Source organism: Phalacrocorax aristotelis, unplaced genomic scaffold, assembly GCF_949628215.1.
Source record: "Phalacrocorax aristotelis unplaced genomic scaffold, bGulAri2.1 scaffold_135, whole genome shotgun sequence".
Lineage (NCBI taxonomy): Eukaryota > Metazoa > Chordata > Aves > Suliformes > Phalacrocoracidae > Phalacrocorax > Phalacrocorax aristotelis.
The window spans coordinates 8,113-35,816 of record NW_027441311.1 but is presented as its reverse complement, the minus strand read 5'-3'; the positions used below and the strand labels follow the sequence as shown (position 1 = coordinate 35,816).

The following is a 27,704-nucleotide window of genomic DNA, read 5'->3' as shown; positions in this document are numbered from 1 at the left end:
AACTGTTATGTACTGGTAAGGAACTGGTAGGGAACTGGGATGTACTGGTAGGGAACTGGGATGTACTGGGGGGGAACTGGGACGTAGTGTGAGGACACTGGGATGTACTGTTATGTACTGGGAGGGAAGGGTTATGTACTGAGGGGAACTGGGACGTACTGGGATGTGCTGGGAGGGAACTGTGAAGTACTGGGATGTACTTAGAGGGAACTGGGATGTACTGGGAGGGAACTGTGAAGTACTGGGATGTACTGGGATGGAACTGGGATGTACTGTTATGTACTGGGAGGGAAGTGTTATGTAGTAGGATGTACTGGGTGGGAACTGGGATGTACCAGGATGTACTGGGATGTACTGGGAGGGAACTGGTATGTACTGCGAGGGAACTGGGATGTACTGGGAGGGAACTGGGATGTACTGTGAGGGAACTGGGATGTACTGGGACATACTGGCAGGGAACTGGGATGTACTGAGAGGGAATCGGGATGTAATGGGAGGGAACTGGGATGTATTGGGAGGGAAGTGTTATGTACCAAGGGGGAACTGGGATGTACTGGGATGTAGTGGGAGTGAACTGTGAAGTACTGGGATGTACTTAGAGGGAACTGGGATGTACTGGGCGTCGCTGGGAGGGAGCTGGGATGTACTGGGATCCATACTGTGTGGCATGTTGGTCATTACTGGGACGCACTGGTCTATACGCGCGGGCTGATATCTGACCCCTCTGGCCCCACCCACCTTTGCGACAGGCCCCGCCCCCTGGCGAGGGCCTGGTGGGGTGGGGCCGTGCTCGTGTGCTCCCCAGCATCCCCAGTTAGCAACAGGTCCCACCCCCTGGTGACAGCCTGGGGGTGTTGCTGGTGCTGCCTGGCCCCACCCTCCATAGCAACAGGCCCTGCCCTTGGTGATGGCTCCAGGGGCATTGCCAGCGTCCCTTTGGACACACCCCCTTAGTGACAGGCCCCACCCCCCGGCAACGGCCCGGGGGGCGGTGCCGGCTCTCTCCCCTTAGCGACAGGCCCCACCCCCCGGCAACGGCCCGGGGGGCGGTGCCGGCTCTCTCCCCTTAGCGACAGGCCCCACCCCCCGGCAACGGCCCGGGGGGCGGTGCCGGCTCTCTCCCCTTAGCGACAGGCCCCGCCCCTCGGCAACAGCCCGAGCCTGTGTTTGCTCCGCTCGGGGGGCTCGGTTTGGGTGTTTTCTCTCCCCCCTCCCTCCCGTGCCGGGAACTCCAGGCGGCTCTCGTACGGCTCCCGGGGCCTTCACCCCCCGGGGGGCTCGGCCCGCCCCTTTCGCGGGGCGCTGTGGGAAGGGCGGGGGCGGGGCCCGGGGGTGGAAGAGCCCCGGCTCTGGCCCTGGGCTTCTCTGGCGTCGGTGCTCCCGTGTTCCCTCGGGCGGTCGCAGCTTTGGGGCTGTCTCAGCCCCCCGGGCAGGCGTGCTCTGGCGTTTAGAGAAGCGGAGGCGTTGCCTGAGGTAAGGATTCCAGAGCTTGGCACTCTTTGGCGGCATCTGTACTAGAAAGGTCCCTTGTGGCCTGCTTTGCTTTTTTTCTCCCAGGATGCTGTTTTGGGCGCTGAGGGGGCGGTGAGACGGGTTAGTGGTATGGTGTTCTGTTTGGGGTTTGGTTTTTGCTTTGCTGTTTTTTTTCCCCTCGTGAGATCATTTTATTGTGCTGCTGCAATTCCTGTCTTTACTGAACCCGGAACCTTGGGGGTTTTCACTAGTTGTGCCGTTCACTGTTTCAGGTGTTGCCTTGGCCTCTCAACAGCCGTGGCACAACCTGCAGCGATGCTGCCTCTCCAGGCCCCCGCAGGCCCCGCTTTCTTGTCCAGCCAGGCGGGAAAGCGTGGTTGTTGCAGAAACAGCTACGCCCTGCGACTCCTCCTCAGGTTGTTGGCTCGGCCCCAACAGCGTACAGGCTGCTGAGGTCACCGCCTCCGCGCGGGACGCAGGCGGCCCGGAGAGCTTTACCCCGCGCCATTTCCGTCCCCTCTGGGCAGCAGCGGAGCTGCCGCCGCTTCAGGCGGCCGCTTTCTCGAGGGCGAGGAGCTGGGATGACAACGGGCCGCTGCAGACTCTGGTCAGGGTAAGAGGCTGTTCCCTGGGGAGCCGGCGCAGGGGGAGCGGAGGTACGCACGGGCACTTGTCGGTGCCCCTGGCCGGTAAAGGGAAGGTTAAATTGTTAGAGTGCAAATAAATACATATTATTTAGGGAGGAGTCGTGACTAAATTTAATCACACCTATTACTGAACAAACCAGGCAGTCATTATTCCTAATCTGTAGTTAAAAAAAATAAAGGCAGTCCTTTTTTATGCCATAAATAGAGTTGCGAGTCATTAATAGCTCAATCTAAATACAGCCGTTACTAAATCAACTGCAGGCATTAATGACTCCTGATCAGAAACAAAATAAGGAAATTTTCGAATCTAGAATGAAAATCGACCCGGAAAGCTAAATTGGGAGCGGGTAGTACTGAAATTGTAACAGGGCTGTTAGAAAGTTCAGAGGCAGCGACAGCTCCTGCTTCCAACCCAAGCAGTAAACGAAGCTTTAGGTTCTTAAATGAAGAGAAATAAAGGTGAGCTGTTAAACAGTGGCTGGGGTCAAGCGTAGCTATTAAGAAAATTTGGAGGTACGGGTGATTCCTGAGCAGAACTAACAATTCCAGAAGATTTAGATTTAAAAACTACAGAGCTAATGGAGTGCCACAACCGCCCGGATGTAACTGCAGCCGCTTTGGGGGAATGCCCCAGCCCCCCCAGCCACCGCTATTAATTACTGCCAAGGAGAGCGAAAGTGAAAGTAGAAGCAGTGCAGGTGAAGTGTGAGCAGTACGCTTTTTCCTAAGTCATCTCTTCGTGTCAGGAGAGGAAAGAAAATGGAAAGAAGATGTTTGCAGGGGGTCTGTGCTGGGTTACCTGCGCGTCTCTTCCGTGCGTCCTTGAGGAGACATTTAGCTCCTGTTGGGCGCTCGCAGGTGGAGACAGGGCGAGCTGGAGGCAGGATCGGTGCCGGCACTGATAAAGGGATGGGCAACGAGCGGAGAGAAGAGGGGGCAAGGGCTGAAAAAGGGTCACCGGTTCTGCAGGGAAGGCAGCGGGATGTGACTCGGCAACCGCTCTGACGAGCGCAGGGTCATTCGCTGCGATGAAGTCAGGGTCTGCGGCTGGCCCGGAGAGGCAGCAGAAATCCCAAACTCTTTGCAGGGGTACCGGCCAGATTAGGGCAACACCTGAACAGTAAAACCATTTAGAGGAAGCAGAGCTGGGCTGCACCGCGTGGCCAACCTCCCTCTTCTCCGTGAGTCCCAAAGGGGCAGCTCCAAGAATGTGCTGAGAATTCATCCCTTGCGCTAAAAATGAGACGCAAGTAGCACCCACCCGTGAATTTTATTTTCTCTCTCGCTCTGCGGCTCCTGCCTGCTTGTCTCTCCTCAGTGCTCACCTGCACCTGTGCTCGGATGGGGCAGCTGAGGGAAGGTGCTGCCATCTCCCCAGCCCCGGCGGACCGCCCCTCAGCTGTGTCCTCTGTCAGGGAGCGTCGTCATCTCTCCTGCCTCCCAGAGCGTGTCCTGTAGTGGCAGACGCGCGGGCTTTTCCCTGCACGCGCATACGGGAAGGGAAGGGAAGGGAAGGGAAGCACAGTGAGAGCTGGGCTTGTCAAAGAGTAATGGGGGTGGTGGGAAGCGTAGCTAGAACCGGAGAGCTACAGCGCAAAAGCGAAGCGGACGGGACACAAAAGTAAAATGGTGCACAGGAATGCTGAGGAGAGAACTCCCGCAGCACACAGGAAATCAGTGTCAGAATCTATTGTCTTCTGACTGCCAAATTAAAAATAATGGCACGCTTTGCAACGCTAAGCTCGCTCTAATCGTCTGAACTGTTTCTTTCCAACCCCCACCGCCCCCAGCACACCGCTCAGCCTCCTCAGCCTGAAATGCCTTGTTTTCCTTCTTTTTTTTTTTTTTTTTTTTATGACAGGGCAACTTCTGTTCCCGAGGTGGTGCCTACGGTACAGCTATCTCTTCGAAGACAGTTTGGTTTAGGTCAGAGAATGTTGAGCCTGGACTGAATCAGCCTCTGTTTCTATTTCTGGAAATCGTCGGTCCTGTGCATCAAGCCCGGAAAAAAGGAAATATGAACCAAAGGACGTGGGGCCTGCAGGGCTAGGAAATTATTTGAGAAGAGGTTCAGTGGGGAAATGACTCTTTGTCTGTGGGGCGTCCAGGCAAGCAACCCAGCTGCTAGAAAGCGGCGCTGTCCCCAGGATGGCCTCGGCGGTCCCGTTGGAGTCGGGGCAACAAGGACAAGGCAGGGTGAAGCATCTGGCCTGCCGTGTGGAACGTGACTGTACAAAGCACGTGTGATGCACTGCAAGTTTACTTGTTTAAACTGTGAGTTAAAGAAGGTGTGCGGTTGCTTTGTAAACAGCCGACGCTCTAAAGCTACACCCATCTAATTGCTAGCTGTATTAAATCTATCGTATTGCTGTTTCTGCATTAAAAAATAAAAAAGAAAAAAACCAACACACCTATGTAAGCACTTCTAAGTACAATGGAAAACCACTGTTTAACGCGTGGCATGTGTGGGTTGTTTTTTTGGGGTGGGAGGGTGGGGTGTATGACAAAAACCTGCGAGAGACACACGCACATACGCACATGTCATGTTTAGCGCTCACCTAAACCCAAAAAAGAAAATCCACTCTTTATTTTGCAGCATTAGCATTAGCTTCCAGCGCACAGCCTGAGCGCACACCTCTGCTCTCACCGTCTGCTCCCTCTTCAACCGTGTGTGGCTGTCATCAGCTTGCACAGGCTTTGCTCGTGCAAGTTTCCGCGACAGCTTACGAGAAGGCAGGGAAACCAACCCAGCAAGACGCGTAGTGCCTTCCTCTATGGGCTCCGTCCAGCCTTTGTTAAAATGAGCAGAAAAGAAATCTGCTGCTGCCTTTACCCTGACTGACTCTTACAGAGAGCATCTGACTTGACCCGCAGCAAAGCGATGCCCCAGGCAGCAGCACGTATTGGCGCGGACCGCGGTTTCACCCACCTGTTTTACTGCGCCGGTCCTTTCCCACGGCCGATGCCGCAGATGTGGCGCGCCCCACCCCCAAACCTCTTTACGAGGGTTCCCTGGGCTCTGCAAGTCGCCTGCTGGACGTGTTGCTGATTCAGGCACGGGCAAAGTCAGCTTCTTCGCTGGCCTCGGGCCAGGGCAGCCACGTACTCGAGGGAAACTCAGAATATCTCCAGCGAGATCTCACCGGGAGGCTGGGACCTCGTCAGTAGGGGAGAAAGCCAAGCGACTGACACTGAAAGGGAGCTCTTTGCTAGGCTGTAGATCGTAAAGTTAACAAAGAAAACAAACCTGCCTTTTTAAAAATGCCCTCTTTTGAGTCTGCCACATTTGATACGGATTTTTTAAATTGCAGGGTATATCTCCTACAGGCCTCATGCAAAGGGAAGTGAGTACCTCTGGCTCTCAGGACAAGGGGGTCCCTCAGGAGCCCAGGTGCTCACGCCAGCCGGCATCTGGCACAGCACAGGGCAGGAGCTTTGGCAGTAGTACGTGAGCTGAGAATGAGAGTTAGGCAGCACTGCGCGCTTCTCCTGTGAGCCGCCGAGGCTCGCGCGCTGTACCTTCCACAAATAAAAGGCCAGAAGAGTCAGCATTTCTGCTAGTTCCAGCCTCATCCGTACCCTCGTCGGTGTAGCTGTAAGCAAGCGTCCCGTAGCGACTGGGAGCGTGGCAGCTGGGCTTCCTGCGCTGCCTTAGGTTGTGCCCTTGGAGAGACCCTTCTCCGAGCCCCGTGAGCCCCGGGGTGGGTGGGCTGCGGTGCCGTTCAACGCTGAATAGGCACGAAGGCCTGTAAACAAAAGGTATTTATATCGCACCCATACCCGGCAGCCAAACGCCGCTTTATTTACGTATTCTGCACCTCCTGCCGACGCTTTTAAACTTAGCCGATATTGCCGCAGTTTTCACTGACGGGGCAGGGGGCTGCCACGCTGCAGGGGGAGTGTCTGGGTGTCTCCCACGGACACAGACATCCTCAGCTGGGTAGGGACAGGGTGAGAGCTGGAACAACTCTGCTGACATGTAAGGGCCGTCCCAGGGCAAGGCTCCTCGGTCTGGGGGCTGAAAGGCGAGCCGCGCTGGGTGGTTGGTGTGGGAGTTGTGGAGCAAGTAGGGGGAAAAAAAACCAACAAGAAAAAACCATCCAAATGTTTCACAGCAGGTAGAAAGCTAGGCAGAAAGCAAACTGAATGCTGTAAAGACAAAAGCCGAAAGCCGGCTATGGACTGTACGAAGAGTCAGTGCCACGGAAGGAGGTTATTTCTTCAACTGACCATAGGAGGCTTTTTGTGAGAAAACACAACACCTTTCTGCTACGGCGCGGTACCACAGCAGTAATGGGCCAGAGCGTGCGAGCGCCTTTGGCAGGATCGGTAACGGCCGGGGCACGGCCGAACGGCCAGCCCACCTTCCGCACAAGGAAAACACCATTCCCCTGGAACGCCACGCAGACCCAGGACAGGTAAGGCGGAGGCCGAGCCCAGGCGCCCCCATTGCCAAGGACCACCTTGGCCTTGCAGCGTCTCACGCTTCGGGGTGTTTTGCAGGCCGTGGCTAAGCTCAGGCCCCCTGCTCGTGGCTGCCCCCGGTCGCCCGGCGCCGGTCGGGCCCCAGCCCCCAGCGCGGTGCGGCGCAGGGCAGTGACCCAGCAGGGCGGCCCCCCGGGCCCCAGCCCCCCCCCCCCCGCCTGCGGCCAGGCCCCGCGGCCGCCGGCCCCTTCCTCCTCTGCCCGCTCCCGTCGCAGACGGCTCGGTATGTGTCACGAGCGGCAGCCCCGTTCAGCAGCTCTCGGAGGGCGCGCGGCTGTGCCCGGCCGTGACCGGGGCCCGCAGGGGTTTCCCGCTCGCCCCGAGAAGGCGCTGGCCCCGAGCCGGGGCGTCCCGCCCCGCCCCGCCCGGCCCTCGGCGCCCTCGCGAGCTGAGCGCGGCCCGGCCAGCAGGGGGCGCTGGCGCTCACCGGCTGGGCGCGGGGGCGGTCCGGCGCGGGGGCGGGGCCGGTGGGGGCCGCTCCTTCCGGCTGCCCTTTAAGGGCCGCCCCGCGGGGCTCGGGCTTCCGGTGGCGCGTGCGCGGCGCGTCGGAGCGGGGGCGGGAGCGGTGCGTGTGGAGGCCGAAGGGCCGGTGCGTGTGGCGGCCGGGTCGCGAGGCGTCCCTGTGCGGTGCCGGGGCCCCTCTGCGGCCCGGCGTGGGAAGCCCGCGGCCGGCGGAGCCTGCTGGGAGCTGGGCGGGGAGCGCCGCGGCGGTCCGGCCGCCGGCAGCCATCCCCTGCGGTGGCCGGCAGCCCCTCGGGACGCCTGGAGGCCTGGCGGTGCCCGAGCCTCGCCTGCGGCAGCCGCCTGAGAGAGCAGCGCGGCCGTGTCCGGGGGCCGGAGAGCGCTGGTGGGTGAGTTCGGGCAGCGGGTGGGTCTCCGTGTGAGGTGAGGCCTGGCGCGGGCCGGGGGGTATCTCCGTGCGGGTCGGGCCGGGGGCGGGGCGGGGGCCGGGCCCCGCAGAGAAGCCCCGGTCGGGCATCGTTCGCTTTTCCACAATGTAGGGCTCTCCCCGGTTATTTTTTGTGTACTGTGTTTTGGGTCACCTGAAAGCCTTTGGCCGGTTACGTTTGGTGCGGGGAGATGGCAGGTCTGGAGCCTGAAAGATCTCTGGTGGGGGGTGGGGGAGGTATTTCTTGCCTTAAAACTCTGAGCCCACCTCGTGTGTCATGTCGTGAGTCTCGTGACTGTGGCAAATGGCTGAGTCGGGCGTTTTCTGATAACTAACTTCTGAACGTGTGCGTGTGTAGGCACGGGGAGATTTGTGCAGTGTGACGGAGCCCCTTGTGCTTCTGTGCTAATGTCTACCTGTTCTAGACCTCCAGAGTTGGAAAGCCTTTGTTTAGTGCCTAGTTGTGCCTGCGTAACAAATGTTTTAGCTGCTGATGGGTTATACCTCTGCTGCGAACTTCTTGCTGGGTGGCTTGATTGTTTCTGGTTGTCCGTGTAAATCTAGGCAGCTATTTTCTGCCCGGTGGTGAAGCCTATCGCTTTGGATAACAAAGGGCAGGAGTGCAATAAAGAAAAAGGTGATTCGTCTGCTGCAGCTCCTTGGAAACAATTCGTTCCTTATTTTCTGCCCTTGGGCAGGCGTTGTGCTTTCCAGATAATGCAGCCTCTCCTGTGCCTGTCCACGCCGTGCATTTTGTCCTGCCCTTGCTTGAAAAGGCTCTCCTTGCCTTCCTCCCCTCTGCTGCAGTTGCCTTAATCTCTCGCTGCTGCTGCTGGAAGAGGGATAAAGGGAGTGTTGTCGATCGGGTTGTTAAAAGCTTTTTCGCGGGCTGTAACGCGCGGGAAAGGGGGGCCGGGGGGGAGGATCAGTTTGCGGGGAAAATGGGAAACCAACATCACCTTCCCCTCCTACGGCGCAGCCCGGCCGCACGGCTCCCCGGGGATGCCCCTGCCCGCGGGTGTACCGTGTGTGCGCCCCCCGCGTGGGGCGGGGGACGACGACACCCCCCCACACACCGTCGGCGGCACTGGGGCAACCCCTGCCCCAGGGCTCCGCGCTCGTACCCGGCTCTCCCCGCTCCGGCACGGCACGGGGCTGGACGCACCGAGAAGACCCCGGAGCGGCTTCTCGCGTCCGGGCGAGAACAGGGCCCGGCCCCGAGCAGCCGAGCGGGCACCGCCGGTAGCTCGGAGGAGCGGGGCCGGCTCGGCTCGAGGCGTCAGAGCGAAAAGGGACGAGAACCGTCCCGGAGCGTCCGGGGGTTGGGGGGGTTGGCGGATGGTCCGGTGTCCGGGTTCGGCTCCGTGCCGGGCCGTGGGGCAGCCGGAGCCGCGCCAGAGCAGGTGAGGAGCCGCATGGCCGGGCGCGCTGTGGGTCGGCGGGTTTGGGCTGTGGGGTCTCCCGGTCCGCGGAGCCCCCGGGGGGGCGGCGGGGTGCGGGCAGCAGCGGCCCCGGGCCGAGCGCTGTCGTGGGTCGGTGGTTGGGTTTTGGGGCCGAGCCCGTGCCCGTCCCCGGGGAGTAGGGGCAGCCCCACCCGGCTCTCGACTGCTCCTCGTCGGGGTCGGGCGGCGGCGACCCCGGCGGGGGCTCCTGCGGTGCCGGGCGGGTCCCCCCTTGCCCGCGAGGCAGGCAGGGACCCCGGCTGCTGCCGCCGCGGTTTGCTGGAGGCGGGCCGGGCCCGGCCCCCTGTGGGGTTGGGGTGCGGGCCCGGCGCTGCCGGGGAAACGAGGCCTGCGAGAGCAGGAAGAAAGCGCTGCCGGGCCGGCGCTGGGCTGCCCTGCCGGGGTGCGGGGCCGGGCCCGCGCAGTTCAGTTCCCAAGGCCTCCCCGACAGTGCCCGCGTGGGCCGTGGGGGTGCAGGGCTGCGGGGTGGCTGCGCTCTCCGCGGCCCTGAGCGTTGCCCGTGGGGACTGCGGAGGGGGCCGGGACGCAGCCAGGTTCAGCTGGTTTGGTCCCTGAGCGTGGAGAGCACAGCTCTTCTGTTCCTGGGCCTTGAGAGCAGGCTCCTGTGGCTGACGCCGGGGCCCTGAAACAGATCGAGTCGTGCGTTTTGAGGGCCTGAGCGAGGGGACTAAGTGGTGTGGTTTTGGGCTGAGGAGCAGAGGTCAAGTGCTGCGCTTTTGGGACTTGAGAACAGGCTCAGCAGCTGGGCTTTTTGGCTCAGAACCGGTCCCAAAGTGAGCTGGTTTGGGGGCCAAAAGCAGAAGCCGGTTTGGCTGCTTGTGGGGGTGGCGTGGGGGCATCGGGGGCTGCAGGGGAAAGCAAGGGTTGGGCAGGGTACGAGGACCCTCCCCGGAGGTGGGGGTCCGGTCACATCGGACCCCGAAGTTCGGGAGGCCGGCATGTACCAGAGCGAACTCGCCACCTGAGGCGGGTCTCTGGAGGAAGGGTGCTTTTTGGATCCAGTGCAGCGCACCCTCTTTGGGTCCAGCTCTTCATTCTGCGCTGCTTAGAAGAGTTATTAACCAATTAATTAAACATACAAACTAAGTCACAACAGCTCTATCGGCTCCATCGTGGTTTGGAGCTCTGAATCGGTTTCATTTGGTGTCTAACACATTTTTTCCCCGAGGAGAGGCTACGTTTCAAGTTAATTAGTTTTCTCACAAGTGTGTCAGTCGATAAAATTGAGTTACGATTATTAAAACCACAAAGGTGACAGGAGTCTCACGGATCGGGTCTATTTCTGAAAATGTATTCATCCCATGCAAATGTCATCGGGATACAGATCATCTGCACTTCATGCTCTGACAAGACAAGATGCTGAGACAGGGATGAGCTCCAAAAGGACTACTGAAAAGAAAAAAAACCCACGCACTTCATGAAGTCATGGGGGGTTTTTTTGTTTGCATTTGGGGGGGCGGGGTGGCTTTAACAAAAGAGTGCAGTGTTGGCTGGCAGCAGCCTGCAGAGCATTTTTGCTGCCTGATCTCTCCTGTTCTTCTCTTCCACTCCTCTTTCAGGGCTGTAATTGTCATTTGGATAGTTTTAGAAGAGCAGTTAAGTTCCTCGCCTGTGTCTCAATGTGCTGGTAATACCAGGAAGGTGAATGCTTGAACCGGTCGGGCGGGTGGGAATAACTTGGCTGCAGGTAGAACTTCTGAGGGAAGACCAGCAAAACCAGGAAGCAAATAGTAAGTTCCCAAAAAATGTGCGGGTGTCAAACACATAAAAGTTTTATTGCCGAATGTTTTGTTTTTGGCAATATGTTCCAAATGCCTATTTTTGGTAAACATAACTTTTCAGGAGATTCAGGGTTGTGTGTGGCAAAACATGTCCCTCTGTTTTTGTGTCCTGCCGCACAAATGGCCGGCGGCAGGGCTCTCGTTCCCCGCTCTCGCTATTGCCACAGCAGGGCTGCGATATTTAGACCTAAGGGATGGGTTTAGGAATGGAAGGAGAGAGAACGCCTGTGTTCTGTAAGGGCTATGAATGCTGACCCTTTGCCTCCGTCTGCCGCTTTTCCTGTGCGGGTGATGAAGCCGTTTTACTTTCCTCTGTTGTTCCTGGTCTAAGTAGTTGCAAGGCTGTCGCCGCTGTGGGTGTGCAATTTGTGTTGCTGTGTTTCTGTGGAGTTCTAGCTACGGCTCGCTTCTAGTGTGGCCAAGCGTCAAGGTAGGGCTTTCAGCTTAAAGCTTCAGAAGCGCTGCGTGCCGAGATGGGTGTAGGTGAAACTGCTGTTGCGCCTGCAGCTGTGCTCGCAGGGATGCTGGGTGGCTCCGCATCAAACCGGCGAGGTGCGCGTGGACCTCCGTCGGGCTGCGCCCTGGGTGCGCGAGCGTGCCGTGTTTTTGCTGTTCCGGCTTGTATGTGCGAGGGCTTAACGTTTGATTTAATGCATTTCCTTTAACGGCAGGCTGTAGTTGGGCTCTAGATGGTATTCCTACGTGGGCGCAGGAGCTGTGGAATGGTTAAGCTGTTGCTGTGCCTCCAGGTGACTTGTTCAGTAACACTGTTTTTCCAGGTGCAGATGGATGAGTCGTGCAGGGCAACGGAGGAGAGCCCAGGGGAGCGCTGTAAGAAGGTGAGTCTGTGTGTAGTACTGGAGGGAAGATGTGACTGATGGCTATAGGGCTCCATTATGGGTTTTACTCTTTTTTTTTTTTTTGTGATCTGAGGGTGCTAAGCGATGAGCCGAGCGTGATGTGGGCCCTGGAGGTGAGTCAGGCAAGGTGACCGGTGCTTGGTGGGCTGGAGTAGGTGTTCTTTTTCAGGTTATTCAGGGTTTTTTCTCCTTCTCTTCACTTTCCCATCCCAATTTGGGGCCGATTCCCTCAAACGGGGACTTCCCCCTGTGGGGCTGCTTATGCAGCCTGGGAGCTGCTGCCTGGGCACAAAAATACCTCAAACCCCTTGACTCTGGGCCTGCAATGAGGGGTGAAAATACAGGAAGAATTCTGGTGGAAAGAAAACAACTTGGGGCTTCTGGGAAAGCCAACTCCAGCTGGATTTGTGTGGCTGGAAAGGAAAAAAAAAAGGGGGTGGGGGGAAGGAACAACAACCTAAAAGCACCCGCCAACCATTCTCATGCACAAAACCGAAAGTGAAAATGACCATTTTTTGTAGGGCAAAAGCACAAAAAATCCCCACAGAACTCAGTAGTTTGGAAAAGCAACCCCAATTATTACATTATGTAAAGAAGGCGGGGGAAAAAAAAAGAAAACCAAACCAAAACCCGATCACAACCCTGATGCCACATGCCTACAAGCAGTTCCTGGGGCTTATTCTGCGGGGGTGGGAACCCAACCTTGTTCCCCAGGTTTGCTGTGCTGCTTCTCCTCCCTCGAGACACTTTGCTGTTTGGTGCAGAGGCAATGAACGGCGCTGCTGGGGCTGCGAGGGGGAAAGGTGCAGAGGAATAGAAGCTCTGTGGATGCAGCCAAGTTACGGTTTCTGGATGGTATTAATCGAGAAGAGTAATTCAGATAATGCTGCTGCCCAGCGACCAGAATTGGGTACTGAGCCCGGGAGCCGCGCACGCGCGGTGGCGTCCCTGTGATCCCCATTGCTCTCTCCGCAGGTAACAGCCCTGCGATGCTGCGGTGCCTGCGAGGTGATGCCGCTGTGCTCGTTGCTGCTTCCTGGTAAGGAAAGGCCTCCTCTGCTCTTGCTGCAGCGTGGTGGTGTGTCGGACACGATTCCCTGTGTCGGGTGAGGCCTAGGGCTGCCGGCGAGGTGAGCGAGCCCCTTTGGTGGGTGCAGGGGTGTCTCCTTGTGTGCCTGTACTACTGGGGCTGGTGGGATGGGAAGCTTCAAATGACCCGCCGAGGCAGGCTTCTGGTATGCTAAAGGCGAGCGGGTGAGGGCAGCCCTAGGAGTTACCCGGGAGCTGATAGAAGGGAAGAGGGAAAGAAGGAGGAAAGGATGATGACCTTTTCTCCCTGCAGCTTCTGGGTGCAGAAGATGGCCGACTCCCCAGCTCACCAGAGCTCCCCCTCAGCCTCCCCTGGCCCCCCTTGCCCCGTGCGCCTGCCCCCAGCTCCAGCACGGGCGAGCTAGGCTACGTGCCTAGGAAGCCTCATCTGGTAAGAGCTGTAAGACACCCACGTATTCTCTTCAGGTGGAGGACGGCCTAGAGTCTGGAGCTGCAGAAGAGGCAGGGAGGAGAGGAGGGGAAAGAAGCATCTGAACGGCTAAATTGTGCCAGCAGCGCTGAGAGCGAGAGTCGCGGTGAGTCCTGGGCCACTGGGGCCCCGTTGCCTCTCTTGTGCGTCCTGGGCCCTCCCTGTCTCTCCCCCGGCCCCCTCTCTTTCCTTACCTGCTGCAAAATTTACTTTTTTTTTTTGAGCCCCCCCCCCCCCCCCCCCCGCACCTTCTTTCTCCATCTTGCTCTGAGTGTCTCCCTGCCTCCCCGTCTTTTCAGTCCTCCCTCTCTCTGTCCTGTAGCCTGTGGCTCCTTTTTCTTTCTCCGCCTCTCTCTGCCTGGCTCTGGCTCCGTTTTTTTTTTTTTTATTCCTCCTGCTCTGTCCTGTAGCCTGTCGGTGTTTTGTTGTTCTCTGGCTCTCTTGATCTGACTCCCTGTGTTACCGAAAAACGCGTTAAAATCGGAAACGACTCCTCAACACCAATTTAGTATTAAAGAGCAGGCATTCTTTATTCGCGGCGCCGGATGCACGGGGGATCGCTCCTCCTGGCGTGCGTACCTCACGCACCTTTCCCGTACAATTTGTAGATCAATGTTTTACGTATTCATACATATTCATTATTGTCCTGTCTGCTGATTGGTACAAACTTGCTCGTTCCGTATGTAAATCGCTGCGCAGGCTCGGTTGTCCTCTTCCGTTGTTCTCTTCTGTTACTTGGGTCGGTGGTGGTCTGTGAGTCGGTGGTCGCGATCTCCCCCTGCCGGAATTACCTTTTAGCTTCTCGGCTCTTACTCTTGGCAGTCTTGGCTAGTTTTCTCAGTCCGCTAAGCGAAACCGCGTTTTGTCATCCTTTTCTGACAGAAGCACGTTGTCTGTTGTTCTGTTCGCATTAATGATCGCCTACGGACTAAAATGCAGATCGACAGATACGCTGATTGGTACGCTCCATGTTCCCGTAATGGAACACCGTCTCTGGTTGATTTCATCACTTTGGTTACATTTCCCCTGTTTGGAAGTTCTGAAATAATAATTTTCTCAATACTTCCATCCTAGATCAATAATATTCCACTATGTCAGTTTAGTGTTTGCTTCATGTTCTGAAATTTTTCACTTGATTGTGGTCTCCAGGGTGTATGCAGGTCCCATTTTCTACCCAAAATTTTATTAATTTGTTGAAGTACCTCTGCAAAAAAATGTGGTGCTCTATCAGAGGACATTCCCGTTGGCACTCTAAATCTTGGTATTATTTCCTTCAGCAACGTCTTAACTACTACTCTAGCTTTGTCGGTGCAGCACGAGAAAGCTGCTGGCCATCTAGAAAATTTGTCAATCAGCACTGACAAATACTGCTCTATCTATTTTGTCTGGGTAACTCAGAGAACTTAATTTGCTAATAATTTCCGGGAGAATTTTTTGTTTTGTTACGCCTAAAGGTTGTTTCCTTTGGTTCAGGGGATTATTTCTAGGACAGATTGGACACTTAGCTACTATGGGTTTAACTATTCTTGTCGTGCCTACACACGCTACAGATGTTTTTAAACTCAAAACCGTAGCGCCTACAGCCTAATGTGTTTGCTCATGGTTTTCTTTTGCAAGTTCTGTCATAACTTGTGGGGTGGTTGTTGTTATTACTTGTTTTTCTGGTGTTACCTACCATCTCTCTGTGTTTTGTGATGCTTCCAATTGTTCTGCTAATTGCTCATCCAATTTATTATATCTCGGTTTCAACTTTGGAATTCTGATCTGTTTTACTGGTACTAGTGCAAGGATACCTTGCTCTGCAGTCCTCTTTGCAGCTTTATCGGTCAGTCGTTTGCTTATGTTTACAGCCGTCTGGCCAAATTGATGAGCTTTGCAACGCTTTACCGCCACTTCTTTTGGTTTCTGCACGTCTTCCGGAAGTTGGAGAATTTCTTCTTTATGCTGTATTGATGATTCTTGGGCTGATGGCAGTCCTTTCTCCTTCCCAATAGCTCCATGATCGTGGATCACACCAAATGCACGTTTGGAATCAGTCTAGATATTTATCCTTTGTCCTTCTGCCATTCGCAGAGCTCGCTTCAATGCTACCAATGCTGCTTTCTGTGCTGAGGTGTTTGCAGGCAGCACCCCTGACTCCATTCCCTCGGCGGTGATAACGACAGCATATCCGGCCATTCGCTTCTCTTCTCGCCCAGAGCTTCTTCCATCTGTAAACAACTCCAGATCAGGATTTTCCCAGAGGTTTGTGTCTCAGGTCTGGTCTGCTGGAATAGACTTGTTCAATAGTTAGCAAGCGATCGTGTTCTAAATTGTCCGTAAGGTTTTCTGTTGTTAAAAACATAGCAGGATTCAGTATAGCAGTAGTCTTCGATTCCACATCGTCTTGTTCTAACAGAACAACTTGATATTTCAACATTCTGCTAAGGGATAGCCAACGACCCCCCTTTTGTTCTAAAACAGTCACCGCTATGTGCGGGATATATACTGTCATCTTCTGTCCCATTGTTAACTTTGGGGCTTCCCGGATCGGCAGCGCTGTTGTTGCTACTGCCCGTAAACACCTAGGCCATCTTTTACTCGCGTGGTCAGGTTGTTTGGAGAAGTAGCCCACAGGTCTCTTCCAGGTTCCCAGTCGCTGTGTCAGCACTCTAAGGGCTAAATGTTGTCTTTCGTGGACAAACAACTCAAAAGGTTTAGCGAAATCAGGTAGGCCTAATGCAGGGGCCATCATCGAGGCTCTTTTCAGTTCTTTGAATGCCGTTTGGCATCCGGGCGTCCAGGTTAAATATTTATCCTTTTGAGTCTTTCAATGCCTCAAATAATGGTTTTACATACAGTCTATAGTTCAGAATCCAGAGCTGATGCTATTTCATTGTTTTCAGAAAAGCTCTCAGTTCCTTCGGGCTGCTAGGTTCGGGAATTTGACAAATAGTTTCTTTCTTTTCACTTTCTAATTGTCTTTGTCTTTGAGATATTTCAAATCCTAAATAAATGGCTGCTTCTTTTCCTATTTGGGTTTTGTTTCTGGAAACTCCGCATCTTCCTTGGCCGAGAAAATTTAAAAATTTCAAAACATTTTTCTTTACTTTGTGCCGCTATCAGAATGTCATCCGCATTCTGTAACAAGATGCCTCTCCCTGGGTTCTGTTTTTTCTATATCTCTAATTTTTTTTTGCCAGCTGAGTCTCAAGTATCGTAGGACTAATTTTAAATCCTTGTGGAAGTACGGTCCATGGTAGCTGTGTCTTTCATTCTGTGGTGGGGCTTTCCCATTCCAAAGCAAATAGGCTTTGACTTTTTATGCCTGGAGGTATGCAAAAGAAGGCGTCCTTCAAATCTAGTACAGTAAACCATTTATGCTCCTCCTTTAAAAGAGGTCAGTAAAGTGTATGGATTAGCTACTACCGGATGTATATCTTGGACCACCTGATTTATAGCCCTTAAATCGTGAACTAGCTAATACTCTTTGCCTCTAGATTTCTTTACTGGCGACACAGGAGTACTATATTCTGATTCACATTCCACTAAAAGCTCATATTCTGAAAAATTTTATAATTAACTTCTGTAATCCTTTTCGAGCCTCTCGCTTAATAGGGTATTGTTTTTGTCTTACGGGCTTGGCTCCAAGCTTTAAGGTTACTTTTACCGGCTCTGCCCACTTAGATCGCTCCGGAGCTCCGCTCGCTCAAACCAAAGGAATTACTACGTTTTCCACTTCCTCGGGAACCTGTTCCTCCCTGGAGGAATCCTGTAACATAAACGCTCTCGCCTCTGTGGCTTTTGATTCTGGTATTAGTGATTTAATCTCTCCATCTTTAAAAGTTACTTGAGCATCTAATTGACCTAATAGATCTCGTCATAACAGAGGCAGTGGACATTCAGGCATATGCAGAAACTGGTGAGTTGCCCATTGCTTCTCCAATTTAAACTTTAATGGCTCTGAGAGGGGCTAATTTTTCTTTGCCCTGTTGCGCTAGCAACATCTACTGATTTATGATCAAATTTCTCTTCACGTGTATTCAATACCAAATAAGTGGCTCCCGTATCTACCAAAAATTCTATTTCTTCATTCCGTAGCTTCAGTGTAACCAGGTGTTCAGCTAGGGTTGATTCCCCTGGTCTCCTTCATGCCAAGCTACTTCAAGCATTTAACCCAGATCTCTGGATTCAGGTTGTTCTAGTTTCTGAAGGTTGTTTTCTCTCCCCCCGCCCCCATCTGGGGCTGATTGTCTTATGAATATAGAGACCAGCTGAATTGCTTTTTCTGGTTTTTCTGGGTTCAAATGAGTATATTTTCTGGTGGTCACCTTCAGTCTTTCCATAAAGGCTGAAGGGGACTCACTTAATTCTTGTCTCACTTCATAAATTTTGACCAATTTATTGCTTTTGGCATTGCTTGTCTTACTCCAAATAAAATCTCTCTCTGACATCTAGTCAACATTCCCCTGGGTCCTGGCTGATTAGGGTCCCACTCGGGATTTGTAGATGGAAAATTCTTATTCATTGTTCTCTGTAAATTCCCGTTAGCATGTGCTCCCTGCACCTGCCTTCTGGCTGTATTCCATACTATTTTCTTGTCAGTTTCATCAAGCGAAGTATCCAGTATCACAAGTAGAGCAACACTCTTTCAAGTTCTCACCATGTTTTCCTCTTTTCAGAAACATTGCCGTAGAATCTTGTGGACATACCTCACGCTGTTTCTGCTGCTCGGGATGATTCCACGGTGTAAAGAACAAATCAACATATGCCACTTCTTCCCATTTGCCTTCCCTTTTTACAAAACAACATTAATTGCAAGATGGTACGATATTGCAATGTCTCGTGTTCTGGCCATTTGTGCCCACCTTCCAATTGATACGTTGGCCACCAATGATTGCAATATTCAATTAATGGTTTCCGAGTTAGTGGGTCACCGCCCCCGACGTCTTTGCAGTGCTTCAAAATACATCGCAAAGGTGTTCTCTGTGGGATAGGTTTCCTACTCAGTAATGCTCCCGTCTCCCAGTCGACTAGTAGTTGTGATAGTGCACTATCACAACTACTAGTCAGAGGGACTCCAACCCCCGTTAGAGGTCTCACTGGAAATCTGCCACTGGGATCTGTAGCCCCCTGCTAGATATCCCTGGAGACTTCAACCCCCTGTTGAAGACTCCCCTACCCTCGGGTCCCGCTCCACAGGCTTTCGCCTAGCAGAGACTTACCAACCGAGGCACCTCTTGGCCCCGACCCTGCGTGGCTTTCGCCGCGCCTTACGGGCAGGCCTGTGGGACTCAAACCCGCTATCCTATCCTATGTGGGAAACTAACCCCACGTATTATTCTACCTAAGTTTCTTCTTCAAAGAATGCCTTGTTTACCTCAATCCAGGGGATCTTGCTCAGAATTCTCTGGCCCGGGGATCGGAAGCTCTCCCGGAGAATTCCTCGGGGCCGGCTGCAGGTCCCACGATCCCACGGATCCGTCGAGATTCAAAAGCAGGTTCCCACCTGGGGTGCGAAAACTGTTACCGAAAAACGCGTTAAAATCGGAAACGACTCCTCAACACCAATTTAGTATTAAAGAGCAGGCATTCTATATTCACGGCGCCGGATGCACGGGGGATCGCTCCTCCTGGCGTGCGTACCTCACGCACCTTTCCTGTACAATTTGTAGATGAAAATTTTACATACTCATACATAGTCATTATTGTCTTGTCTAGCGATGGGTACAAACTTGCTCGTTCCGTATGTCAATCACTGCGCAGGCTCGGTTGTCCTCTTCCGTTGTTCTCTTCTGAGTAGGTGGTGTTACTTGGGTCGGTGGCGGTCTGTGAGTCGGTGGTCGCGATCTCCCCCTGCCGGAATTACCTTTTAGCTTCTCGGCTCTTACTCTTGGCAGTCTTGGCTAGTTTTCTCAGTCCGCTAAGCGAAACCGCGTTTTGTCATCCTTTTCTGACAGAAGCATGTTGTCTGTTGTTCTGCTGACATTAACGATCGCCTAGGCACTAAAATGCAGATCGACAGGTGCGCTGATTGGTACGCTCCATGTTCCCGTAATGGAACACCGTCTCTGGTTGATTTCATCGCTTTGGTTACACCTGTTCCTGTTGTTCAGTTTCTTCTTTTTTGGCTTTGTGTGATTCTCTCTGTGATTCTGTTTTTCTCTGCCTCGCTTTTCCCAGCTCCCCGTCCCTCACTTTTAATGCCCGTTATCCTTCACCAGCACACTCTCCCTTGGTTCCCATCCTCGTTTCTGAATTCCTCCTGCTTTGCCACGTAGCCCGTGACTTTTTTCTTAATCTCTCTCTGTCTGCCTCAACGCTCCCCCCGTGCTTTTTAATTCGTCTTCTCTGCTCTGTACCCTGCTACTGTTCTTGCCTTTCTGAGTTCTTCTCTGTCCAGCTCCCTTTCCCTATTCATGAATTCCTGTTCTTCCTGCAGCCACCGCTGTTCCCTGTGACCTCCATCTCTCTCTGTCCAGCTCCCTGTCCCTAGGTTTTAATTCCTGCCTCTGCCCGCTGTAGCCTGTCTAGATGTTTCTCTCGGCCTCTCTCTCTGTCCGGCTCCCTCTCTCTGTGTTCTAATTCCACGTTCTCTGTCACGTGGACCCGTGCTATTTGTTTGTCCTCATCTCTCTCTGTCCAGCTCCTTGCTGCGACGTTTTATTTCCTCATTTCCTCCCTCTCTGTCTTTGTAGCCCATTGCTGTTGGTTTGTTTTTTTCTTTTTTTTCACTTGTTTCTTCATGTGTCTCTGTCTGCCTCCCAGTCCCTGATCTTTAATTCCTCCTTCCCTGTAGGCCGCTGTTCCTTTTTTCCATTCTACATTGTGTTCTCTTTGGTCTCGTGTTCTTATTCATTGATTCCCTCCTCGCTGCCCTGTGGCTTGTCCCCATTTTATTGTTGCTTCTCTCTCCCTCTCTCTGGCTTCTTGCCCCTGTTTTTAAAATTCCTCCCTCTCTTCTCTCTTCCCTGTAGGCCGTGTGATCTTTAGCCTTTCTCCATCTCTTTCTGCCCATCTCTCTGTGTCTATTCATTAATTCTTCCCTCTCTGCCCTGTAGCCTGTAGCTTCTGTCCTTTCTCCATCTTGCTGTCCCTGGCTCCCGCGTGACCCTATGCTAGAATTGTTTCTCTCTTCTCTCCGTACGCATTGCGATTCCTTTTGCTCTCTGTCTCCCTTTGGTTTTTTTCTTTTTTTTTTTTCTGGCTCCCTGTCCCTAATTCTTAATTCTCTGCCTTCTCGTGCCCCATGGTTTGTTCTGTGGGGTTCTCTCGCGGTTCCCTCGCAGTTCCCTCCAGTCCATACTGGGCTATATTGGTCTAGTCCATACTGGGCTATATTGGTCTAGTCCATACTGGGCTATATTGGTCTGTCCCGGCTTCCTCCCACTTCTTTCCCAGTGCCTCACAGTAGGTCCCGGTTCCGTCCATGGGATGAGCTGTGAGGGAGCTGTGAGGGAGCTGTGAGGGAGCTGTGAGGGAGCTGTGAGGGAGCTGTGAGGGAGCTGTGAGGGAGCTGTGAGGGAGCTGTGAGGGAGCTGTGAGGGAGCTGTGAGGGAGCTGTGAGGGAGCTGTGAGGGAGCTGTGAGGGAGCTGTGAGGGAGCTGTGAGGGAGCTGTGAGGGAGCTGTGAGGGAGCTGTGAGGGAGCTGTGAGGGAGCTGTGAGGGAGCTGTGAGGGAGCTGTGAGGGAGCTGTGAGGGAGCTGTGAGGGAGCTGTGAGGGAGCTGTGAGGGAGCTGTGAGGGAGCTGTGAGGGAGCTGTGAGGGAGCTGTGAGGGAGCTGTGAGGGAGCTGTGAGGGAGCTGTGAGGGAGCTGTGAGGAGGGGGGCGGCCCCCCGGGCCCCAGCCCCCCGCCCCCGCCTGGGGCCAGGGCGCCGCGGCCGCCGGCCCCTTCCTCCTCTGCCCGCTCCCGTCGCAGACGGCTCGGTATGTGTCACGAGCGGCAGCCCCGTTCAGCAGCTCTCGGAGGGCGCGCGGCTGTGCCCGGCCGTGACCGGGGCCCGCAGGGGTTTCCCGCTCGCCCCGAGAAGGCGCTGGCCCCGAGCCGGCGCGTCCCGCCCCGCCCGGCCCTCGGCGCCCTCGCGAGCTGAGCGCGGCCCGGCCAGCAGGGGGCGCTGGCGCTCACCGGCTGGGCGCGGTGGCGGGGCCGGTGGGGGCCGTTCCTTCCGGCCGCCCTTTAAGGGCCGCCCCGCGGGGCTCGGGCTTCCGGTGGCGCGTGCGCGGCGCGTCGGAGCGGGGGCGGGAGCGGTGCGTGTGGAGGCCGAAGGGCCGGTGCGTGTGGCGGCCGGGTCGCGAGGCGTCCCTGTGTGGTGCCGGGGCCCCTCTGCGGCCCGGCGTGGGAAGCCCGCGGCCGGCGGAGCCTGCTCGGAGCTGGGCGGGGAGCGCCGCGGCGGTCCGGCCGCCGGCAGCCATCCCCTGCGGTGGCCGGCAGCCCCTCGGGACGCCTGGAGGCCTGGCGGTGCCCGAGCCTCGCCTGCGGCAGCCGCCTGAGAGAGCAGCGCGGCCGTGTCCGGGGGCCGGAGAGCGCTGGTGGGTGAGTTCGGGCAGCGGGGGGCGGGTGTGTGTCTCCGGGCGGGGCCGGGGGGCTCCGTGCCCCGCAGAGGGAGCCCCGGTCGGGCATCGTTCGCTTCCGAACAATGCAGGTCTGTCCCTGGTTATTTTCTGTGTACAGTGTTTCGGGCCACCTGAAAGCCTTTGGCCGGGTAGGTTTGGTGCGGGGCGATGGCAGGTGTGGACCCTGAAAGATCTCGGGTGGGGGGCGTGGGAGGTATTTCTTGCCTTAAAACTCTGAGCCCACCTCGTGTGTCATGTCGTGTTATCATGTCGTGAGTCTCGTGACTGTGGCAAATGGCTGAGTCGGGCGTTTTCTGATAACTAACTTCTGAACGTGTGCGTGTGTAGGCACGGGGAGATTTGTGCAGGGTGACGGAGCCCCTTGTGCTTCTGTGCTAATGTCTACCTGTTCTAGACCTCCAGTGTTGAAAAGCCTTTGTTTAGTGCCTAGTTGTGGCTGCGTAACTGCTGTTGCGCCTGCAGCTGTGCTCGCAGGGATGCTGGGTGGCTCCGCATCAAACCGGCCGCCGGGCGGCCGGGTTGTGCCGCAGAGCATGCCGGGAGCTGTAGTCCTTGCGGCTGCCGGGCGGCCGGGTTGTGCCGCAGAGCATGCCGGGAGCTGTATTCCTGGCGCAGTGGCTGCCGGCCCTGTCACGTGGTTCGCCGGGCATGGCGGGAGGCGCGGTCTTCCGGCGCTCGGGTGCCGGGCGGCCGTGGCGCGTACGGTACGCGAGGTGTATTTTTGGGGTTGGATTCGTGTTGATTACTGGGGGCTTGCGGGTGCGGCCGCTTCCCGAGAAGCGGTGAGTTCCCCGGGAGCTGACAGAAGGGAAGAGGGAAAGGAGGAGGACGATGACCTTTTCCCCGTGCCCAGGGCGCAGATGATGGCCGCGTCCCCGGCCCACCGGAGGTCCCGCTCAGCCTCCCCTGGCCCCCCTTGCCCCGTGCGCCTGCCCCCAGCTCCGGCACCCCCATAAGCGTGCTGCATAGCCTTAGGCCGCCCCCAGGCCCTGTCGTGAAGGCAGCAAGCCGTCCCTCAAGCGCACTGGATTCCCCCTTGGCGCAGGGGCCCTTAGCAGTAGCGTGGGGAGGGAGCGGTGTGTCCAGAAGCCCCTGCGGAAGGAGAGGCTTTGGCCAGGGTCGATCGACGGTAATGACGGTCACTGTTTCTTCTTTCCCTCTCCCAGAGACCGTGCTGAGGACGTGGTTGTCTGTCCTTCCCCCGGGGATGCCGTTGCCTGCGGCCGTCTCAGGCTCGCGTGGCTTCTCTCTCTGCCCGTCCTCGCCGTCCTCGCAGCGCAGGGCCGAAAAGGGATAGACAAAGCCCTTCCCGGCTGCGGACAGGAGCTGCCTCAGCTGAAGCTGGAGACGCCAACGAAAGGTAAAGAAGAAGAAACTGAAGGTGCTCTGGCTGCCAGCTGCCTTCCTGCCGCAGGCAAGAGAGAGCCTGTCCATGCAGGTGGGGGAGGAAGGATCCCCCTTCATAGCCCGCAGCGGGCCAGGCCACCAACGTGCACCGTAGGGTCTGTACGCGTAACCCGGAGTTGGGTACGGGCGTGTAGTGCACGAGCGAGCTAGGCTACGTGCCTAGGAAGCCTCATCTGGTAAGAGCTGTAAGACACCCACGTGTTCTCTTCAGGTGGAGGACGGCCTAGAGTCTGGAGCTGCAGAAGAGGCAGGGAGGAGAGGAGGGGAAAGAAGCATCTGAACGGCTAAATTGTGCCAGCAGCGCTGAGAGCGAGAGTCGCGGTGAGTCCTGGGCCACTGGGGCCCCGTTGCCTCTCTTGTGCGTCCTGGGCCCTCCCTGTCTCTCCCCCGGCCCCCTCTCTTTCCTTACCTGCTGCAAAATTTACTTTTTTTTTTTGAGCCCCCCCCCCCCCCCCCCCCCCCGCACCTTCTTTCTCCATCTCGCTCTGAGTGTCTCCCTGCCTCCCCGTCTTTTCAGTCCTCCCTCTCTCTGTCCTGTAGCCTGTGGCTCCTTTTTCTTTCTCCGCCTCTCTCTGCCTGGCTCTGGCTCCGTTTTTTTTTTTTTTATTCCTCCTGCTCTGTCCTGTAGCCTGTCGGTGTTTTGTTGTTCTCTGGCTCTCTTGATCTGACTCCCTGTGTTACCGAAAAACGCGTTAAAATCGGAAACGACTCCTCAACACCAATTTAGTATTAAAGAGCAGGCATTCTTTATTCGCGGCGCCGGATGCACGGGGGATCGCTCCTCCTGGCGTGCGTACCTCACGCACCTTTCCCGTACAATTTGTAGATCAATGTTTTACGTATTCATACATATTCATTATTGTCCTGTCTGCTGATTGGTACAAACTTGCTCGTTCCGTATGTAAATCGCTGCGCAGGCTCGGTTGTCCTCTTCCGTTGTTCTCTTCTGTTACTTGGGTCGGTGGTGGTCTGTGAGTCGGTGGTCGCGATCTCCCCCTGCCGGAATTACCTTTTAGCTTCTCGGCTCTTACTCTTGGCAGTCTTGGCTAGTTTTCTCAGTCCGCTAAGCGAAACCGCGTTTTGTCATCCTTTTCTGACAGAAGCACGTTGTCTGTTGTTCTGTTCGCATTAATGATCGCCTACGGACTAAAATGCAGATCGACAGATACGCTGATTGGTACGCTCCATGTTCCCGTAATGGAACACCGTCTCTGGTTGATTTCATCACTTTGGTTACATTTCCCCTGTTTGGAAGTTCTGAAATAATAATTTTCTCAATACTTCCATCCTAGATCAATAATATTCCACTATGTCAGTTTAGTGTTTGCTTCATGTTCTGAAATTTTTCACTTGATTGTGGTCTCCAGGGTGTATGCAGGTCCCATTTTCTACCCAAAATTTTATTAATTTGTTGAAGTACCTCTGCAAAAAAAATGTGGTGCTCTATCAGAGGACATTCCCGTTGGCACTCTAAATCTTGGTATTATTTCCTTCAGCAACGTCTTAACTACTACTCTAGCTTTGTCGGTGCAGCACGAGAAAGCTTCTGGCCATCTAGAAAATTTGTCAATCAGCACTGACAAATACTGCTCTATCTATTTTGTCTGGGTAACTCAGAGAACTTAATTTGCTAATAATTTCCGGGAGAATTTTTTGTTTTGTTACTCCTAAAGGTTGTTTCCTTTGGTTCAGGGGATTATTTCTAGGACAGATTGGACACTTAGCTACTATGGGTTTAACTATTCTTGTCGTGCCTACACACGCTACAGATGTTTTTAAACTCAAAACCGTAGCGCCTACAGCCTAATGTGTTTGCTCATGGTTTTCTTTTGCAAGTTCTGTCATAACTTGTGGGGTGGTTGTTGTTATTACTTGTTTTTCTGGTGTTACCTACCATCTCTCTGTGTTTTGTGATGCTTCCAATTGTTCTGCTAATTGCTCATCCAATTTATTATATCTCGGTTTCAACTTTGGAATTCTGATCTGTTTTACTGGTACTAGTGCAAGGATACCTTGCTCTGCAGTCCTCTTTGCAGCTTTATCGGTCAGTCGTTTGCTTATGTTTACAGCCGTCTGGCCAAATTGATGAGCTTTGCAACGCTTTACCGCCACTTCTTTTGGTTTCTGCACGTCTTCCGGAAGTTGGAGAATTTCTTCTTTATGCTGTATTGATGATTCTTGGGCTGATGGCAGTCCTTTCTCCTTCCCAATAGCTCCATGATCGTGGATCACACCAAATGCACGTTTGGAATCAGTCTAGATATTTATCCTTTGTCCTTCTGCCATTCGCAGAGCTCGCTTCAATGCTACCAATGCTGCTTTCTGTGCTGAGGTGTTTGCAGGCAGCACCCCTGACTCCATTCCCTCGGCGGCGATAACGACAGCATATCCGGCCATTCGCTTCTCTTCTCGCCCAGAGCTTCTTCCATCTGTAAACAACTCCAGATCAGGATTTTCCCAGAGGTTTGTGTCTCAGGTCTGGTCTGCTGGAATAGACTTGTTCAATAGTTAGCAAGCGATCGTGTTCTAAATTGTCCGTAAGGTTTTCTGTTGTTAAAAAACATAGCAGGATTCAGTATAGCAGTAGTCTTCGATTCCACATCGTCTTGTTCTAACAGAACAACTTGATATTTCAACATTCTGCTAAGGGATAGCCAACGACCCCCCTTTTGTTCTAAAACAGTCACCGCTATGTGCGGGATATATACTGTCATCTTCTGTCCCATTGTTAACTTTGGGGCTTCCCGGATCGGCAGCGCTGTTGTTGCTACTGCCCGTAAACACCTAGGCCATCTTTTACTCGCGTGGTCAGGTTGTTTGGAGAAGTAGCCCACAGGTCTCTTCCAGGTTCCCAGTCGCTGTGTCAGCACTCTAAGGGCTAAATGTTGTCTTTCGTGGACAAACAACTCAAAAGGTTTAGCGAAATCAGGTAGGCCTAATGCAGGGGCCATCATCGAGGCTCTTTTCAGTTCTTTGAATGCCGTTTGGCATCCGGGCGTCCAGGTTAAATATTTATCCTTTTGAGTCTTTCAATGCCTCAAATAATGGTTTTACATACAGTCTATAGTTCAGAATCCAGAGCTGATGCTATTTCATTGTTTTCAGAAAAGCTCTCAGTTCCTTCGGGCTGCTAGGTTCGGGAATTTGACAAATAGTTTCTTTCTTTTCACTTTCTAATTGTCTTTGTCTTTGAGATATTTCAAATCCTAAATAAATGGCTGCTTCTTTTCCTATTTGGGTTTTGTTTCTGGAAACTCCGCATCTTCCTTGGCCGAGAAAATTTAAAAATTTCAAAACATTTTTCTTTACTTTGTGCCGCTATCAGAATGTCATCCGCATTCTGTAACAAGATGCCTCTCCCTGGGTTCTGTTTTTTCTATATCTCTAATTTTTTTTTGCCAGCTGAGTCTCAAGTATCGTAGGACTAATTTTAAATCCTTGTGGAAGTACGGTCCATGGTAGCTGTGTCTTTCATTCTGTGGTGGGGCTTTCCCATTCCAAAGCAAATAGGCTTTGACTTTTTATGCCTGGAGGTATGCAAAAGAAGGCGTCCTTCAAATCTAGTACAGTAAACCATTTATGCTCCTCCTTTAAAAGAGGTCAGCAAAGTGTATGGATTAGCTACTACCGGATGTATATCTTGGACCACCTGATTTATAGCCCTTAAATCGTGAACTAGCTAATACTCTTTGCCTCTAGATTTCTTTACTGGCGACACAGGAGTACTATATTCTGATTCACATTCCACTAAAAGCTCATATTCTGAAAAATTTTATAATTAACTTCTGTAATCCTTTTCGAGCCTCTCGCTTAATAGGGTATTGTTTTTGTCTTACGGGCTTGGCTCCAAGCTTTAAGGTTACTTTTACCGGCTCTGCCCACTTAGATCGCTCCGGAGCTCCGCTCGCTCAAACCAAAGGAATTACTACGTTTTCCACTTCCTCGGGAACCTGTTCCTCCCTGGAGGAATCCTGTAACATAAACGCTCTCGCCTCTGTGGCTTTTGATTCTGGTATTAGTGATTTAATCTCTCCATCTTTAAAAGTTACTTGAGCATCTAATTGACCTAATAGATCTCGTCATAACAGAGGCAGTGGACATTCAGGCATATGCAGAAACTGGTGAGTTGCCCATTGCTTCTCCAATTTAAACTTTAATGGCTCTGAGAGGGGCTAATTTTTCTTTGCCCTGTTGCGCTAGCAACATCTACTGATTTATGATCAAATTTCTCTTCACGTGTATTCAATACCAAATAAGTGGCTCCCGTATCTACCAAAAATTCTATTTCTTCATTCCGTAGCTTCAGTGTAACCAGGTGTTCAGCTAGGGTTGATTCCCCTGGTCTCCTTCATGCCAAGCTACTTCAAGCATTTAACCCAGATCTCTGGATTCAGGTTGTTCTAGTTTCTGAAGGTTGTTTTCTCTCCCCCCGCCCCCATCTGGGGCTGATTGTCTTATGAATATAGAGACCAGCTGAATTGCTTTTTCTGGTTTTTCTGGGTTCAAATGAGTATATTTTCTGGTGGTCACCTTCAGTCTTTCCATAAAGGCTGAAGGGGACTCACTTAATTCTTGTCTCACTTCATAAATTTTGACCAATTTATTGCTTTTGGCATTGCTTGTCTTA

General features: G+C 53.8%; 1 long non-coding RNA gene across 1 annotated transcript; it reads left to right on the top strand.

Moving 5' to 3' along the window:
* Window positions 1–768: 768 nt before the first annotated feature.
* On the top strand, window positions 769–4,577 carry LOC142051338 (uncharacterized). The gene is made up of 2 exons (XR_012658424.1): window positions 769–1,473; window positions 3,982–4,577. It is a non-coding gene; the product is annotated as an uncharacterized LOC142051338 (long non-coding RNA).
* The last annotated feature ends 23,127 nt before the right edge of the window (window positions 4,578–27,704 follow it).